The sequence below is a fragment of the Dasypus novemcinctus genome, chromosome 3, assembly GCF_030445035.2.
Source record: "Dasypus novemcinctus isolate mDasNov1 chromosome 3, mDasNov1.1.hap2, whole genome shotgun sequence".
In the NCBI taxonomy this organism is placed as follows: domain Eukaryota; kingdom Metazoa; phylum Chordata; class Mammalia; order Cingulata; family Dasypodidae; genus Dasypus; species Dasypus novemcinctus.
The window spans coordinates 124,677,755-124,694,771 of record NC_080675.1 but is presented as its reverse complement, the minus strand read 5'-3'; the positions used below and the strand labels follow the sequence as shown (position 1 = coordinate 124,694,771).

The window sequence follows — 17,017 nt, the reverse complement described above, 5'->3', positions numbered from 1 at the left end:
TGGCCTAAGACCCAAATGGAAGGTAAGCCACCTTGGAGAAATAATAAGTAGGATCACCTGAATAGGATTACAAGACAAAGGCAGATACACTAATTTTCTTCAAATACCTCTCACTCTATTTCACTCTTCATCTCAAAAACTTCCCATGTTTAAATTCAAATAACTTGTGAAAATGGATCTGAGACAATTAAGAAAATCTGAACATGTACAGAGTTATCATGTGATATCAAAGAAATTTGCTCATTTTGAATGTGGCAATATGGTTATGTTTAAAAAAAAAAACTCTTACCTGTTAGAAATACATACTAAATACAAACCTAAAGTATCTATAGGTGAAATAACATGATGTTTAGAATTTGCTTTAAAATATTCCAGGAAAAAATTGGAGGGGAATAGATAAAAAATGATGGCAAAATGTTAACTGTGGAATCTGGATGATGGAGTTATTCTCTTTACTTTTGTGAATATCTGAATATTCATAAAATAAAAGTTAAAAATAAAACTTCCTGGAGCAGATGTGGCTCAAGCAGTTGAGCTCCCCACCTCCCACATGGGAGGTACTAGGTTCAATTCCCAGTGCATCCTAAAGAAAACAAGCAAACAGATGAGGGAGCCAACATAGGGGAGCCAGTATGGTTCAATGGTTGAGCACCAGCCTCCCACATACGAGGGTCCTGCGCCTCAAAAAAAAAAACTTTCTAAGGTTCCCATTTGCTATATCAATGCTACACATTTCTATGTCTGTTTTAAAAGCCTTCCATAATTGACTATATTCCCTCTCTAATTAATAATATTTTCCAATATACCTCAAAACCCTCTATTTTAAAAAGATCACTGTTCCATAATCACTGCACAATCAAGATCTTGGTGCTGTGGTTCATATTTTTCCTCTTTCCTCTCATTTCTTCAATTATGTTTTCCTGGCCACACTATTTCCTGTTCTCAGAATTCCTAATGTGTCGAAGTCTGGATTCAAGATCCTTAACTCCCCAAAGCCAGAGCCATGATCCCATATCTAGGTCATCTTAAAGTCAAGGCCAAGGATCCAAGTAACTCATACAAAGCTGATGAAAAACTCCCTCCCAAACTAATTCTCCTTCAGGAAATTACCTTTGTCTGGGACCCTCAGAATTGCTCTTAGAATTACCAAATTAGAATAGGAATATCTGGACAAGAAACCAGAATATATCTAATAACGAGCAACAGGACTCTGAAGCAAGATCAACTCAGGGCCACCCTCAATGCAGTGGACCAAACCAGTATCAAAGTGGTTCAAGTATATTATAGAACATAACTGTCCAATACAGTAGCTGCTAGCTATGCGTACTACTGAGTACTGAAATGTGACTATTCCAAATTAAGATGTGCTATAAGCATAACACACCAGAATTCAAAGACTTTATACCACACACACAAAAAAAGTAAAACCTCTAATAAGTTTTGTATTGATTTCATGTTGAAATGTTAATATTTTGGATATAATAGGTTAAATAAAATATATTAAATATATTAAAATTATTTTCACCTTTTTAAATGTGGCTGCTACAAAACTTAAAATTAAATATGTGACTCACATTTTATTTCTACTCGACAGAGTTGTTCTAGAATCATTAGTAAGCCTTGAAGCCTCAACTTTAGAATGTGCTAAAAGTTGCAATGTTTTTAGATAGGATACATGGAATTTTAGGAAAATTGCAACTAGTGAATTATCTCTATTATGACACTGGATAGGTTTTCCTTCTAAAACCTATACAAGGATATGGCCTTTACCTTTGTAAGACTTCACAAATTCATTTGGCAATGAAGAGATGAATGGAGTTTTAAATTTTCTCATCTTTGCCACCCACTGTGTCTTTACTCCATTCAACTACTAGTCCCTTTTAAATCACATGTGCTACTATATTTATCCCAGGAAGAGATGAAGACTTGAAAAGAGTGCAAGCAGAAAAAGAAGACAGGGTCAAACTCTACAGGAACTAAGCTACTAGATGGTTCAGAATTAAGCAGGGAAGCATAACTTACCTGCTTATTCTAAAGTGAAACCAGTAATCTGTTGGCTGTTATAAACCACAAAAGTGAACTGTCAACATCATGCCCAACAAAAAGAATCCATACATTTTGATTCCCCCTCCCCAAGATTTCTCATATCCATTTCTTCTTCATTATCTCTAGTCTTATACTCTCATTGCCTCATACCTTAAACATCACAATGGCCTCTTGCTGACCTAATTCAAATCTCTCCATCCTATTGCCAGGCAATTCCCCTAAAATAAAATTTCATTCAATACAAACATTTCTATATGCGAGCCTCTACATGGTACCTGACCTCAAAGAATTCATAAGCTAGTAAAGAAGACATACATCACATGATTCCCCTGTCCAAAAACCCCATCAGTACAACCAAACTGAAGACCAACTTATCAGTTGAAGTTGAAGATGAACCTGGTAGAGTTGAAGATACACCTACCCTTAAACCCAGGGATTCTACTGCTAGGTAACTATCCTATCTCCTTGTATATTCTTAAACATGTACACAAGGAGATATACAAAAGGATGATTATAGAAACATTTTTTTAATAGAAAACCCAAAACTATAAACAACCTAAATGTCCATCAACAGAAAAAAATTTTATTATTTAAAAATTTCAAAAATTGAAAAGCATAGGCATATATGTATAATAATGTGTGTATTCACAAACACACATACACACACGCACCCATATATCCATCATTCACATTCCAAATTAAAAGTTGGCCATCTACCTTTATACTACAGCCTCCCCCCAAAAAACAGTACTTTACAGCTGACATACATTGCATTTGGTTCTATATTTAGAAATCAGTTTTAACCTAAAACAATTTTTCACTTGCTCTAATCCACTCTGCCCCTTTCTTTTCCCTTACGACACTAATTTGTTGAAGAGACTGACCAGTTCATCTATAGAATATCTCACATTCTGGATTTTCTGATTGCTTCCTTGGGGTAGCATTTGATTTCATTATCTTCCATATTTCTTGTAAACTGAAAGTCAGATCCAAAAATTTCACTTAATTCAGATAGAATGTTTTAAACAAAAATATTTCATACTTGATGTTATGTCTTGCTACTGAACCACATCAAAAAGCATATATTTCTTGTCTCATTTTTAGTGATACTAATATTGGTAACGAGGTGGTTAACAGCTTGATCCTCCCACTGTAGAGTTGTTTCCCCTTAACGCCAACAGTAATCTGTGAAATGATACTCTGGAACCATTTGAATATTCAATTCCCAATCAGCCTAAGAGTTTTTGTTTTAGCATCCATTAACAATCTTAGCCCAAATAAATGACTTCATTAGGAGTTGTAACAAACTGTAACTTTCTATCTTTCCTCTTACATTTATTACCTGGCATTTGTCTATGAAAGAGCTTTCCCTCATTCATAGTAATACAGTTGCTACTGAACAGGCATTTCAAATGTTTAATTCTTTCTTCTTAAATATCAATTCTCAGGAAGCGGATGTGGCTCAAGGGACAGGGCTTCCACCTACCATAGAGGAGGACCCGGTTTGGGGCCTCCCAGTGAAAAAGAAGAGAAAGTGCGCCTGCACAGTGAGCCAGTGCCCGTGCGGTGAGCAGAATGCACACGCAGTGAAAATGCCCACACGGTGAGCCACTGCCCATGCAAGTGAGTCACGCAGCAAGATGATGACACAACCAAAAAGGGAGAGTCAAGGTGAAGCACAGCAGAAACCAGGAACAGAGGTGGCAGCGCAGCTAACAGGGAACCTCTCTCCACATCAAAGGTCCCCAGGATTGAATCCCGGTGAATCCTAGAGGAGAAAAGTTGAGAAGACTGGAAAAAAAAAAAAAGAGAGATAGATACAGAAGATCACACAGCAAATGAATACAGACAGCAAAAGCAGCACAGTGGAGGTCAGGGGAGGGGAAAGGGAGGAATTAAATAAATAAATAATCTTTTAAAAATATATTAATTCTAGAGTAAGGAATAGGTATAACCTTTCCATTTGTTTTGCTTTATTTTTTATTGTTAAATATTTATTATCTCAATAAGTTATACTTTTTCACATACTAGAAAACAAGTAAAAGTTTTTATTTATATGATTAAGTGAAAATAATAATTTCATTAACTCACAACTTATGGGAACTAATGGCATTACCGATAAGACCAATTTACAAACATTATCCTTCTTCATGATAGCAACAACCATCTAAAAACTGTCAAGCAAATCATCATCTTCAATATAAAGCAAATTCCCAAGATGACAAAATAATCCAACCCTAAATTACTCCAAATGTGATTCTATTAATATGCAATAGGATCATATGGCAACTTTCTCTTATATTACCCCTCCATAACATCTTCAGTAAAAAGTGAATATTGATATCATAATCCCTGATATACAGAAACACTCCCATCTCTACAAAAATTATTGCAATAAAGATCTTTTGTATGGTTCTAGGTAATATAAAGATAAATCAAAGTAAAAAACTGATCTCAAATGGGACCCATGCCTTATTTGGAGAATAATCTAATTACAAGAAATTACAATAAAATTTGATTAAAACTATTTTTTTAAATCCATGCATCTTTCAATATATCTCTAAAAGATAAGAAATCTTTAAAAACAATTTATAAACACTTTACTATTATCACTTGAAATAACTAACAATGATTTTTAATATTATCAAATACCTTATTTATGTACTATAGTATTAAATATGTTATAATATAACCCAAAATTAATTTTAATATTTGACAAATATCAACTATCAGCTTTTAAATATATCAAATGTCAGTGCCAAATTTCACATTTGCATAAAGATTTAATGTCTCTTTATGGTTTCCTTTTGGAATCAGGGTCCAGTAATGTCTACACACTGCAATTGGTTTATGTCTTTATTCTTTTTGCTGCTCATATTGCCTCTATTTTGGCCAAGAGCCCCTTCAATTTGGCTCCTGTATCTCTGAAAGCTTTCTTGCTTCTGAAGTAAAATATTCCAAGCTTATATGTATCTTCCCTGCCCCAGATCTGGCATCAGCCATTTCACTGTGGTCTCTTGAGGAGGTGACATCTCAGCAGAAACCTAAATGAAGAGGGAGAAGAAAAAGCAAGGAAGGATCTAAAGGAAAAGCATCATGATGAACATGCATCATTCTTTTGGATACTTAGAACCCCCTTCATGCATTTGGAGGCTTTCCCACCATATGAGTCTAGAAGAAGGCAGAAATCTTTGCCTACTACTGATGCTAAATATTTGTTTTCCCAGATTCCCATATAGTTAGGGTACAGTCACATAACCTCCAGTATGGCAGAGAAGCATCGATGCTGGACGTTAACTTAGGAGATATTCCACAAAACAGCAAACAAGTATGTAAAATACATGTGGCAGGAGTGACAGCAACTACATCCAGATTCCAAGGACAGTAGTGGTAGCAGATTCCTCCTGAGATATATCCTTGTCTGCTAAATTGACTGAAGTTGTTTCTGTTTCTAAAAACTAAGAAGTCTGAGTGATTCAAATGATACAGAGAGATGAAATAATAAGTGTAAAGGATCTCAGCTAGAGGGAAGAAAGTCATACAAAAGAGAACAGGAGGGAAGCGGACGTGGCTCAATTAGTAGAGCGTCCACCTACCATATAGGAGGGTCAAGGGTTCGAGACCCAGGGCCTCCTGACCTGTGTAGTGAGCTGGTCCATACGCAGAGCTGCCGCACGCAAGGAGTGCTGTGCCATGCAGGGGCGTCCCCACATGAGGGTGCCCCATGCACAAGGAGCGTGCCCTGCAAGAGAGCTGCCCTGCGCGAAAAAAGTGCAGGCCGCCCAGTAATGGCGTCGCAAACACAGAGAGCTGACGCAGCAAGATAACACAACAAAAAAGCAACACGGTTTCCCGGTGCCACCAAGGGTGCAAGCGGACACAGAACACACAGCGAAAAGACACAGAGAGGAGACAATGGGGGGGAGGGGAGAGAAATACATTATAAAAAATAAATCTTAAAAAAAAAAAAGAGAACAGGAAAGGCAATCAGAGAGACAGGAATGGGCCAGATCATAAAGGGCCTTATCAGCACAAGTATAGTCTGGATTTTATTTTGAGTTTATGAAAAAGCTGTTGTAATGTTTTAAACAGGTAAGTGTCATGATTCTAAATTTTGACAGACTACTCTTGTTATTATATGGATAATACACACAGGGAAGCAAGAAGTGAAGTGGAATGATAGTCAATTATTTGCAGGGAAGAGCTATTATTCACTCAGACTAGAATGATACCTATGTGAGCATTTAGATCTTTTAATTAGTATACATCTAAATTTAAACTTAACACCTTATTTTGTGCTTAACATTTGTCCCTTTTGGTTTCTTTTTTTCCTCCTTTCTTCTTCTGAATTCAATTAAAAAAAATAAATCATTCTTGCTCTTGCATAGTTTGTAATAAATGTTTCACAACAATGCAGAGTTGGTGGAGGGGTGATGTATGAGACCACTGTGTCATTTATGTTTGCTTATTTTGTAAGTCCACAATCTTTACTATACACTTATTATGTGTGTTCATGTATGAATGATATACTTCAATAAAAAATAAAAAAACTTTTTAATTAAATCATTCTATTTATTCCCTCTACCGATTTGAAAGTTAGACTGTTCGAAATCTTTTACCATCCCTCCCCCCAAAGAACCTATAGATTAAAAAAGGCCTAAGCAACACATCAACCAAATGCAATATGTGGACCCTGTTTGGATTCCAAATTAAAGAAACTAAATGTTTTTTAAAAATGATTTCTTAGACCAACTGGGGAAACTTGTTATGTTTTAGGGATTAAAAACAATATATCTATGGATTAAATAATGTCATACTTGGGATCTGTTTTAAAATAAAAGGGAGGGCACACATGAAACAAGATTAGCCATCAGTTCCTAACTGTTGACGTTGGGTAATATAAACAAGGGGGGGGTGGTCATTACCCTCCTATTTAATTTTGTGTATTTGAAATTTTCCATTAAAAGGTATTTTTTAAAGATGTGTTTACTTTATTTTTATTTATCCCTCCCTCTCCCAGATGGTTCTCTCATCTGTTTGCTGATTGTTTGCTCACCTTCTCCAGGAGGCACAGGGAAACAAACCCCAGACCTCCCACATGAGAGGCGAGTGCCCAAAGGTCTGAGCCACATCCACTCCCCACCAGCTGCAGCATCTACTGACTTGTGCATTTGCTCTTTGAAGCAGAAGACGGCATCTAGCTTGTTGGCTCGCTGCACTGGCGGCATCTAGCTCATTGAGGCAGGGGCAGCATCTAGCTTGTTGCAGCAAGAGGCGGAATCTGCTCATCTTCTTTTAGGAGGGACCAGGACAGAACCCACACCTCCCATGTGGTAGGTGGGCACCCAACTGGTTGAGCCACATCTACTTCCCCATAAAAAGTTTTTTTAAAAACTTATACTTCTAAGTAACACAGGAACCTTAGCATCTAGAGCTCCATTTAATCCTGTTATTGCCTTGAACTTAGATTTTTTTTTAATCCATTAGACAATCTTGCTGTTTTATGCAATGTTCATTTTCATTTTTCACTTCCTTTACCTTCAGCCCTTTATGCATTTCATTCCTTCCATGTGGTATCAATTTCAATCTGCCTAAAGTACAACCTTACAACTGCATTGTCCAATATGAAGCGTTTTAATTAAATACCCAACATGGCTAGTTAAATTTAAGTTCATTAAAATGAAGTAAAACTAAAAATCCACTTCTTTAATCACAGTAGCTACATTTCAAGTGTTCACTAGCCTAATGTGGCAAAGGGCAACAATACTGAACAGCACAGATATAGAATATTTCCATCATCACAGAAAGTTCTATTGAACAGGTATTACTTTACATTATCTTTAATGGGAGATATGTTGATGACAAACTCTTGTTTTTGTCTGAAAATATCTAAATTTCACATCATTCTTTAAAAACATTTTACTGGTTCTAGGCTGACAGTGATTTTTGTTTGTTTTTCATTTCAGATTGCAGACATCATCTGTCCTCTGACCATTATCAATAGTCATTACGTCTTTGAATTCCCCATTCTCTCTCCTTTCCTTTTGGAATTCTAATTACGACCTTCTCATTCTAGCCTTCATATCTCTTGCCCTGTCTTCTACATTTTCTATCTTTTGCCTCTCTGAACTACATCCTGGAAATTTCCTCTATCTTCCAGTTCAAAGTTTTTCCTGATGAGTCCAACCTGCTACAAATTGCTTACATTAAGATTTTAACTCAGTTACTAAATTTTTCATTTCCAACAGCTTTGTTTTATTCGAAAATTACAATGTCACTTTTAAAAGTTTCCTGTTCCTTGTTTTCAAGCTTGTCGTTTATTTCTCTGAACACAGTAAGTATGGTTGTTTCATCCTATATCTTCAAATTCTAAAATGTGATGTCTATGAAAATCTTTTTCTGCTGTTTGTTGTTTCTACTAGTTCTTGCCTATAACTTCTTGGCTACTCTGTATGATCAGTTATCCTTGACCATGTGCTGGTCATCTTCTTTGAAAAGTGTCGCAGTGTGGGCTCAGCCCGGAGGGCCGCTGCAGGGGCGGTGTGGGCTCGGGCGGAGGGCTGCAACACACGGAGGGGCCTTCCAAGAAGGCGCTCCGGGGCGGGCAAGGTGCGGAGGACGCGCGGTAGGAAGAAGACTACCGAGGAGACCAGGATCTGTGCGCAAGTCTGATTTATTCAGGAAGTACAGCGGTTAATATAGGGCGAAGACGGGGGAGGGGCAGGGGGCGTGGCCAGGGGGCGGCAGACGGCTGATAGGTTCGTGCAGGGGTGCATCACTGGTTGCGGGCAGAAGACGGGGCAGCCAGGGTTCTCGGCGGCAGCGAGGCGGGGCTGTCATGGCGCGGCGGTGGCCCTCGGGGGAGAGGCGGGGTTAGGCCACCGAGGGGAAGCGGGTGCAGCTGGGCAGAGGGGCGGGCAGTACGCCCGAACCCCAAGCGGAGGGCCTTAACGCCCGTTCCCGCCACCCGGGTCCGACTCGCACCGGCGCCTGGAGACGAGCCGACCCTTGCTGTCGCCGCGCTCCCACACGGTGCCACCCTACAGAAAAGTTAGTTATGGGGAGGCCTAGGATGAAGGGGCGTTCCTCCAGAGAACATGTCCATTTACCTCTGTCAAGTACCTGGGGACATCACCCATTGGGGACAAACCTAAATTAAGTCATGGCTTAAGGTAAGGTTCCCTTGCCCATTAAGCTATGGCCACAGCTTTATAAAGATTTTTGTGTGTTTCCTTTCCCTTTTTTCTCTTGCTCTGTTCAATGCCAAGACAACTTGCCTCTAAGTCAAGGCTCTGATCCAACGATGTCATTAGAGTGAGGCTCAGTGTTGAGTCTCAGCCCCCTTGGGGATAAAACAGACACTCACAGGGAAGTAAATACAAAGAAAAGAAGAACACAGAGGAAGAGAGCCAGTTCACTAGGCATGCCAGAGTTATGCTCACCTCCAGGAAGAGGTGAGCCTAATAGTCTACAGCTGACCTTGTGAAGACACCTGAGCAGTTGAGCCCAGAAAGAAATCAGCCCCGGGGAGACACAAAGCTTATGCTAACCTACAGCTGAAAACAGAAGGAGCCTTAAAAAGAAGGAAGGCTGGACTTTCGCAGACATTGCCCACCATCTTACTCCAACACATGGCCAACGACTTTGGATGAGAAAATACCTGTTATGGTACCTTAGTTGGACTCTTTAGGGCCTTGTGACTGTAAGCTTCTACCCCAAATAAATACCTTCATAAAAGCCAACAGATTTTTGGTACTTTGCATCAGCACCCCATTGACTAATACAGAGACGAAGTGGGGTGGGGAAGGGAATTAACTTTGCTTCTTCCTTATCCCTCAGGTGTAAATATATGGAATTGAAGCCTAATTAGGGAAGGCTGTCTTATAAGACTTCACATGTCCACATGTTGGATGGGTTCTGGGTCTTCATTTCTGACAACTTCATCCTTTAAGGCTAATGAAGAGAAACCAAAGTGTCCCAGTATTGACTAACATTTTTAGCACACAAAAAAAAAAAAAGTGGCTTTAGGTCTCTGGGTATTTCACTAACCTCTCTTAGTTTAGGCTATCTTCCAAATTTTGGCTTAGCAGAATCCACTATCTTCCCAGTTTGTCTAAGCTTAAAAAACAGTATGTTATCCAGCACTTTCAGTTGCTGCCAAAAATAAGACTGGCACGAATAATCTAGTCCACCATTACCCAGATGTAAGATTTATTTAAGAGTAGAGCTAACTCTTCTTGATGTCAGGTGTACAAGAAAAAAGAGGACACCTAACTTTTTGTTTTAGACAGCACCCAGTATACCATACTGCAATATCATCTTATGATACCTTTGTACTCATTAAATTAAGCCTCTTATATACAATTACTTCCCAAGGAGCTACATTAAAAAGCTTTATGTCTAATATAAACTCCCCTAAATCTCAGTTTTAAATATTATGCTATAATCCCATCTACCCCAACTAAAAATTACTTCACTATCCAAAACTAATTGTTTCTTTGAATTTCAGGTACCAAAAGATATAATTAAATTGGAACAATGCTAATAAATTAAGTTTCTATTTCATATATGAACATTTATTTATAAGGTATGCATTTTCTGCTTTTCTATGTTCTATCTGTGCATACCAGTGTTCTACTTGATTTTAAATTATATTATTACAAAAATTTTCCCCATAAAACCTAGGATATAATGTCTGTAATCCTAAGGATAAAAAATATTTATTGATGACTATTTAATAATCATATTTAAAATATACTCACGAGGGGAGGACTGTGGGAAGATGGTGGCATGAAAAACTCCAAGAACCAGTCCCTCTACCAAAATAACTATTCAACTGTCAGGAATCAATGATTTCAGAATACTGGAGTCTGATGGAACACTGTAGCAGGGAAAAGCTGGAGGAAGGAGCTGGTAAATTGTGATAAATACCAGTAAGATTCATCCAGGATGGCCACTGTGCCAACCCCTCCCCAACAGCAAAGTGGTAGAAGCGTCTTAAAGAGTTAGTATTTGTTTTTCTTTTCTCTTTCATTCCCCAGTTGGGAGCAAAAATAGTTTGGAAAAGTCACAAATTACAGCTTTAGCTCTCAACAACAAAAAAATACCTAGCAGTCCTCAGAATGGAAGAAATGGACTGCCACAGTTATAACAACATAATACTCAAAACACCTAGTTGTCAATGAAAAATTACAAACCACACCCGCCCAAGAAAACTGGTATGACCCATTCAAAAGAATAAAAGAATTTGTCAAAAAGTATCCCTGAGGAAGCTTATACATTCGAGCTTTAAATCAAAGTCTTAATACATTCAAGGACTTTAAATCTACTGTTTTAAATATATTCAATGTGCTAAAAGAATCCATGTACAAAGAACTAAATGAAATTACAAAAACACTGTCAGAACAAAATAGAAATTATTTTTTATCAAAGAAGTTGTAGATTTACAGAAAAAAAATCATGTAGAAAATAGTTACTATATACCACTCTATTAGTAACACCTTGCATTAATGTAGTATATTTGTTACAATACATAAAAGAATAGTTTCATAACTGTACAATTTTAAAATATTTTGTTTATATATCCCACCCTCCTCGTTTGAGGTCCCTGTCTGTTCTCTGCATCCATTTGCCATGTGCTCTCCGTGTGTGCTCATCTTCTCTTTAGGAGATAATGGAAACCAAACCCAGGATCTCCCATGTGGAAAAGAGGTGCTCAATCACCTGTGCCACCTAAGCTCCCTAGTTTGTTGTATCTCTCACTGTCTTTCCTCTTTGTGTCTCTTTTGTTACATCATCTCATTGCGCCTGCCTGCCACAACAGCTTGCCTTCAACAGAAGGTACTGGGAACTGAACCCGGGACCTCCCGTGTGGTAGGCGGAAGCCCAATCTCTTAATTCACATCTGCTTCCCTTTTTTGTTTTTTGTTTTTCCCAAAGATTTATTATTTATTTATTTCTCCCCACCCCCTCGTTGTCTGCATTTGCTGTGTCCATTTGTCGTATGCTCATCTTCTCTTTATAGGAGGCACCAGGAATTAAACCTGGGACCTCCAATGTGGGAGGGAAGTATGTAATTGCTTGAGCTACCTCCACTCCCTCATAACTGTACTATTAATTATGGCAGATCAATTACAATAGGGTTCAGTGGAGTTAGAAATTACTAAAAAGAACCAAACTTTGGTTGGAGTTCCCAAGTACAGAAATTTGAAATGAAAAACTCACTAGATACATTCAACAGCATATTTGAACAGGCAGTAGAAAAGATCAGCAATCTTGAAGACAAGACAATTGAAAATATTCAGTGTTAAGGAGCAGAAAGAAAAATAATGAAGGAAAATGAACACCATCAAGCCTACCAACATATGCATCACTGAGTCCTAAGAGGACAAAAGAAAAAGGGGCAGAAAATTTGAAGAAATAATGGCCAAAACCTTCCCAAAACTGATGAAGGAAATGAATATACACATCCAGGAAGCCCAAAAACACCAAGCAGGATAGATGCTAAGAGATCTACACCAAGACACACTATAGCAAAGTTATCAAAATCCAAAAATCTACAGAGGATTTAGAAAGCAGTAAGAGAAGAGAATTGTCACATACAAAATATCCCCAATAAGATTAACAGCGAATTTCTCATCAGAAACCATGGAAGCCAGAAGACAATGGGATAACACAAAGCCTTTAAAGAAAACATCTCTCAACCAAGAATTCTATAACCAACAAAATTATCCTTCAAATATGAAGGGGAAATTAAGACATTTAGAGATAAACAAAAGCTGAAAGAGTTCATTACTAAAAGACCTGCCCTATAAGAAATGCTAAAGCAATAACATAATAGAATATTGTGAGCTTTGGTCACTATCTAATCCACTGTATTCTTAAGAATAAGATAATGGTAATAGTTATCTAGAATAGCTCCTGCTAGTGGTAATAATTATCTAGGATAATTCCTGCTTCTCACGACCTATTGGGGTATATAAGCAAGCCCCTGAGACTAATAAATTTGTCTGATGAGCTTGAGAAATCAATGCTCTTAGGTCCCCTGAAAAAAAAAAAAAAAAGAAATGCTAAAGCAAGTCCTTTGGGCTGATAAAAAGGGACACTAGAGAGTAACTTAAAGCCATAAGAAGAAATAAATATTTTTTTAAAAAAAGAAAAATAAATAACACTGGTAAAGGTAACTATATAAATAAATATAAAATCCTGTATTATTAAACATTTGGTTTATAAATGCTTCCTCCCCTTTCCCCCATTATAACTTAGGCAAATGTGTAACAATTATTTAAATATATGTTAATGATATCAGTGTATAAAGATGTAACCTCAGACAATGCCAATATAAAAGGGAAGGGATGGAGATATATGGGAGTAGAGAGCTTGTATACTACTGAAACTAGGTTGATACTAGTCAAAGTAGGTTGTTATTCATTTAAGATATTAATGATAATTACAAAGGTAAGCACTAAGAAAATAAAAAATATATAAAGAGAGGAGCTCAGTAATCGAGCCTACTTCCCATATATGAGGTCCCCGGTTCAATCCCCAGTAACTCAGACACATACACACACATGCACATTCACTTGAGAGAGACAGAGAGAGAAAAAGAGGGAAAAGGAAAAAAGAAGGGAATCCAAAGGGCACATTACAAAAATGTAAATAAATACTCCCCGAAAAAGGCAGTAATGGAGTAACTGAAGAACAAAACCATGTAAGACATACAGAAAACAAATGAGTAAATGGAAGAAATAACCCTTCTTTCTCAGTTATTATCTAAAATACCACTGGATTAAACTCCCCTATGAAAAGGCAGATATTGATAGAATGGATGAAAAAGCACGATATATCTCTATCTACAACTGAGTATGTCTACAAGAAATTCACTTTAGGCACAAGGACACAAAGATGTTGAAAGCATAGAAAAAGATATTCCATGTAAACAGTAATCAAGAAAGCTGGAGAAGCTCTATTTTACTTTGTCAAGACAAAACAGACTTTAAGGGAAGTGGCTGTGGCTCGATTGGGCTCCCACCTACAATATGGGAGGCTCTGGGCTCACACCCCAGGGCCTCCTTATGAAGGCAAGCTTGTCTGAGCCCTCAGAGAGCTGTCGACCTGCACCCATGGAGAGCTGGCACAGCAAGATGACGCAACAAAGGGAGACAAGCAGACACAGAGGAACATGCAGCAAATGTACACAGAGAGCAGACAGCAAGCAAGCCACAAAGGGGGGGGTGGGGGATAAATAAATAAATAATAGATTTTTTAAAAAATAGACTTTAAGTCAAAAAAGATAATAAAAGACAAAGAAGGATATTATATATTGGTAAAGTTTCAATCCAGGAAGAAAATATAATGATTACAAATGTATATGCTTCTTATAACAGAACCTGAAAACATATGAAGCAAAAACAGATTTGAAGGGAGAAAGAGATAGTTCTATAATAGTAGTAGAATCCTTTATTACAGCACTTTCAAAGTGATAGTACATCTAAAGAGAAGATCAATAAGGAAGTGGAGGACTTGAACAACATTATTAACCAATTAGACTTAATGGACATATACAGAATGTCCTACCCAACAAGAGCAGTCTTCTCAAGTACACATGGAACACTTTAAAGGAGAGACCAACATGTTAGGCCACAAATCAAATCTTAATAAATATACTGAAATCATACAAAGTATCTTCTCAGACCATGATGGAATGAAGCTAGAAATCAATACCAGAAGAAAACTGGAAAATTACAAAGTACAAATCAAACAACACACTACAAATCAAAGACGAAATTGCAAAGGAAATTAGGAAATATCTTGAGACAAATGAAAATGAAAACACAACATACCAAAACTTATGGGATGCACTGAAAGCAGTACTCAGAGGGAAATTTATAGCTCTGAATGCTACATTAAAAAGAAAAAAAGATCACAAACGAATAACCTAACTTCACACCTAAAGAAACTAGAACAAAAAAAGAAAACTAAACCCATAGTAAAAGGAAAGAACTACTAAAGACTAGAGCAGATATAAATGAAATAGAGAACAGGAAAATAGAATCAACAAAACTGAAAGGCTTTTTTTTTTAAAGTTCAATGAAATTAGCAAACCTTTAGAAAAACTGACAAAGAAAAAGAGATGCTACAAATAACTAAAATTAGGAATGAATGGGGGAACATTGCTACAGTACTTATTGAAATAAGGGTTTTAAGAGGGTACTATAAACAATTTTATGCTAACAAATTAGAAAACCTAGGTAAACAGACATATTCCAAGAAACATATAACCTAACCTGATGCAAGAAGAAGCGGAAAATCTCAACAAACATATTACAAGTAAAGAGATTGAATCTGTAATCAAAAACCTCCCAAAAAAGAAAAGTCTAGGACCAAATAGTTTCACTGCTGAAGTCTACCAAACATTTAAAGATTTTACACCAGTTCTTCTCAAACTATTCCAAAAAAGAGAAAAGGAGGGATTACTTCCTCATTCCACAAGGCTGACATTACCCTAATACCAAAGCCAGATAAAGATGGCACAAGAGAAAAAAACAATAACATGCAGAATACCCCATATGAATAGAGATGTAAAAGTTCTCAACAAAATACCTGCAGACCATATCTAACAATATATTAAAAGGATAACAACATGGCCATATGGGATTTATTCCAGAAATGCAAGAGTGGTTCAACATAAGAAAATCAATTAATGTAATGCACCACATTAATAAAAGGGGAAAACAAAACAAAATACTATCATCTCAAATGACGCAGAAGAGGTATCTGACAAATCCAACATCCTCACATTACAAAAAAACACTTGGAAAACTAGGAACAAAAGGGAATTTTCTAAACATGACAAAGTACATTTATGAAAAACCCATAACAAATAGCATACTGAATGGTTAAAGACACCTTGCCCTTAAGATCAGGAACAAGGGAAACGGACTTTGGCCCAGTGGTTAGGGCGTCCGTCTACCATACGGGAGGTCCGCGGTTCAAACCCCGGGCCTCCTTGACCCGTGTGGAACTGGCCATGCGCAGTGCTGATGCGCGCAAGGAGTGCCGTGCCACGCAAGGGTGTCCCCCGCGTGGGGGAGCCCCACGCGCAAGGAGTGCACCCGTGAGGAAAGCCGCCCAGCGTGAAAAGAAAGTGCAGCCTGCCCAGGAATGGTGCCGCCCACACTTCCCATACCGCTGACGACAACAGAAGCGGACAAAGAAACAAGACGCAGCAAATAGACACCAAGAACAGACAACCAGGGGAGGGGGGGGGGAATTAAATAAATAAATAAATCTTTAAAAAAAAAAAGATCAGGAACAAGATAAGGAAGCCCATTGTCACCACTGTTACTAAACACTGTACTGGAAATTCTAGACAGAGCAATCAGACAAGTGAAAGAAATAAAAGGCATCAAAACTAAAAAATAGTTATATTATCCCATGTTAAAAAAAAACCTTTCTCCCTTTGATATTGTTTATGAATTCCAAAAATAGATATTGGATTATGTTTGTAAACTGGTCTGTTCCTCTGGGCATATTAGACTATATTAGGTTCAGAGGTTTCACTTTTACTTGATTAAATTAAGACTGGGGGAAAGCAGATGTGGCTCAAATGACTGGGCTCTTGTCTACCATATGAAGATTTAGGGTTCGATTTCCAGGGCCTCCTGGTGAAAGCAAGCTGGCCCGTAGGGCAAGCTGACCCAAGTGAAGAGCTGGCCCACACAGGAGTGCTGGCCCACACAGCAAGCTGACCTGAGCGGAGAGCTGGAGCAGCAAGATCATGCAACAAAAAGAGACACAGAGGAGAGACAATAAGAGATGCAGCAGACCAGGAAGCTGAAGTGGCACAAGAGATTGAGCAACTCTATCCCACTCTGGAAGGCCCCAGGATTGGTTCCCAGTGCTGCCTAGAGAGAAGACAAGCAGACACAGAAAAACACACAGCAAATGGACACAGAGAGTAGACAACAAA

At 37.9% G+C, this 17,017-nt stretch overlaps 1 protein-coding gene across 10 annotated transcripts in view; it reads right to left on the bottom strand.

Moving 5' to 3' along the window:
* The window catches only part of GABPB1 (GA binding protein transcription factor subunit beta 1), a 103,033-nt gene that overhangs the window by 68,186 nt on the left and 17,830 nt on the right, over positions 1–17,017 (bottom strand). Inside the window, exon 1 of one of the 10 annotated variants that reach the window (XM_058294208.2) lies at positions 2,023–2,268. The exons of the other annotated variants lie outside the window; for them this stretch is intronic. The gene's annotated coding sequence lies outside the window, so the exon portion shown is untranslated. Of the gene's footprint in view, positions 1–2,022; positions 2,269–17,017 lie in introns of those variants that run through there. 10 annotated transcript variants of the gene reach the window in all.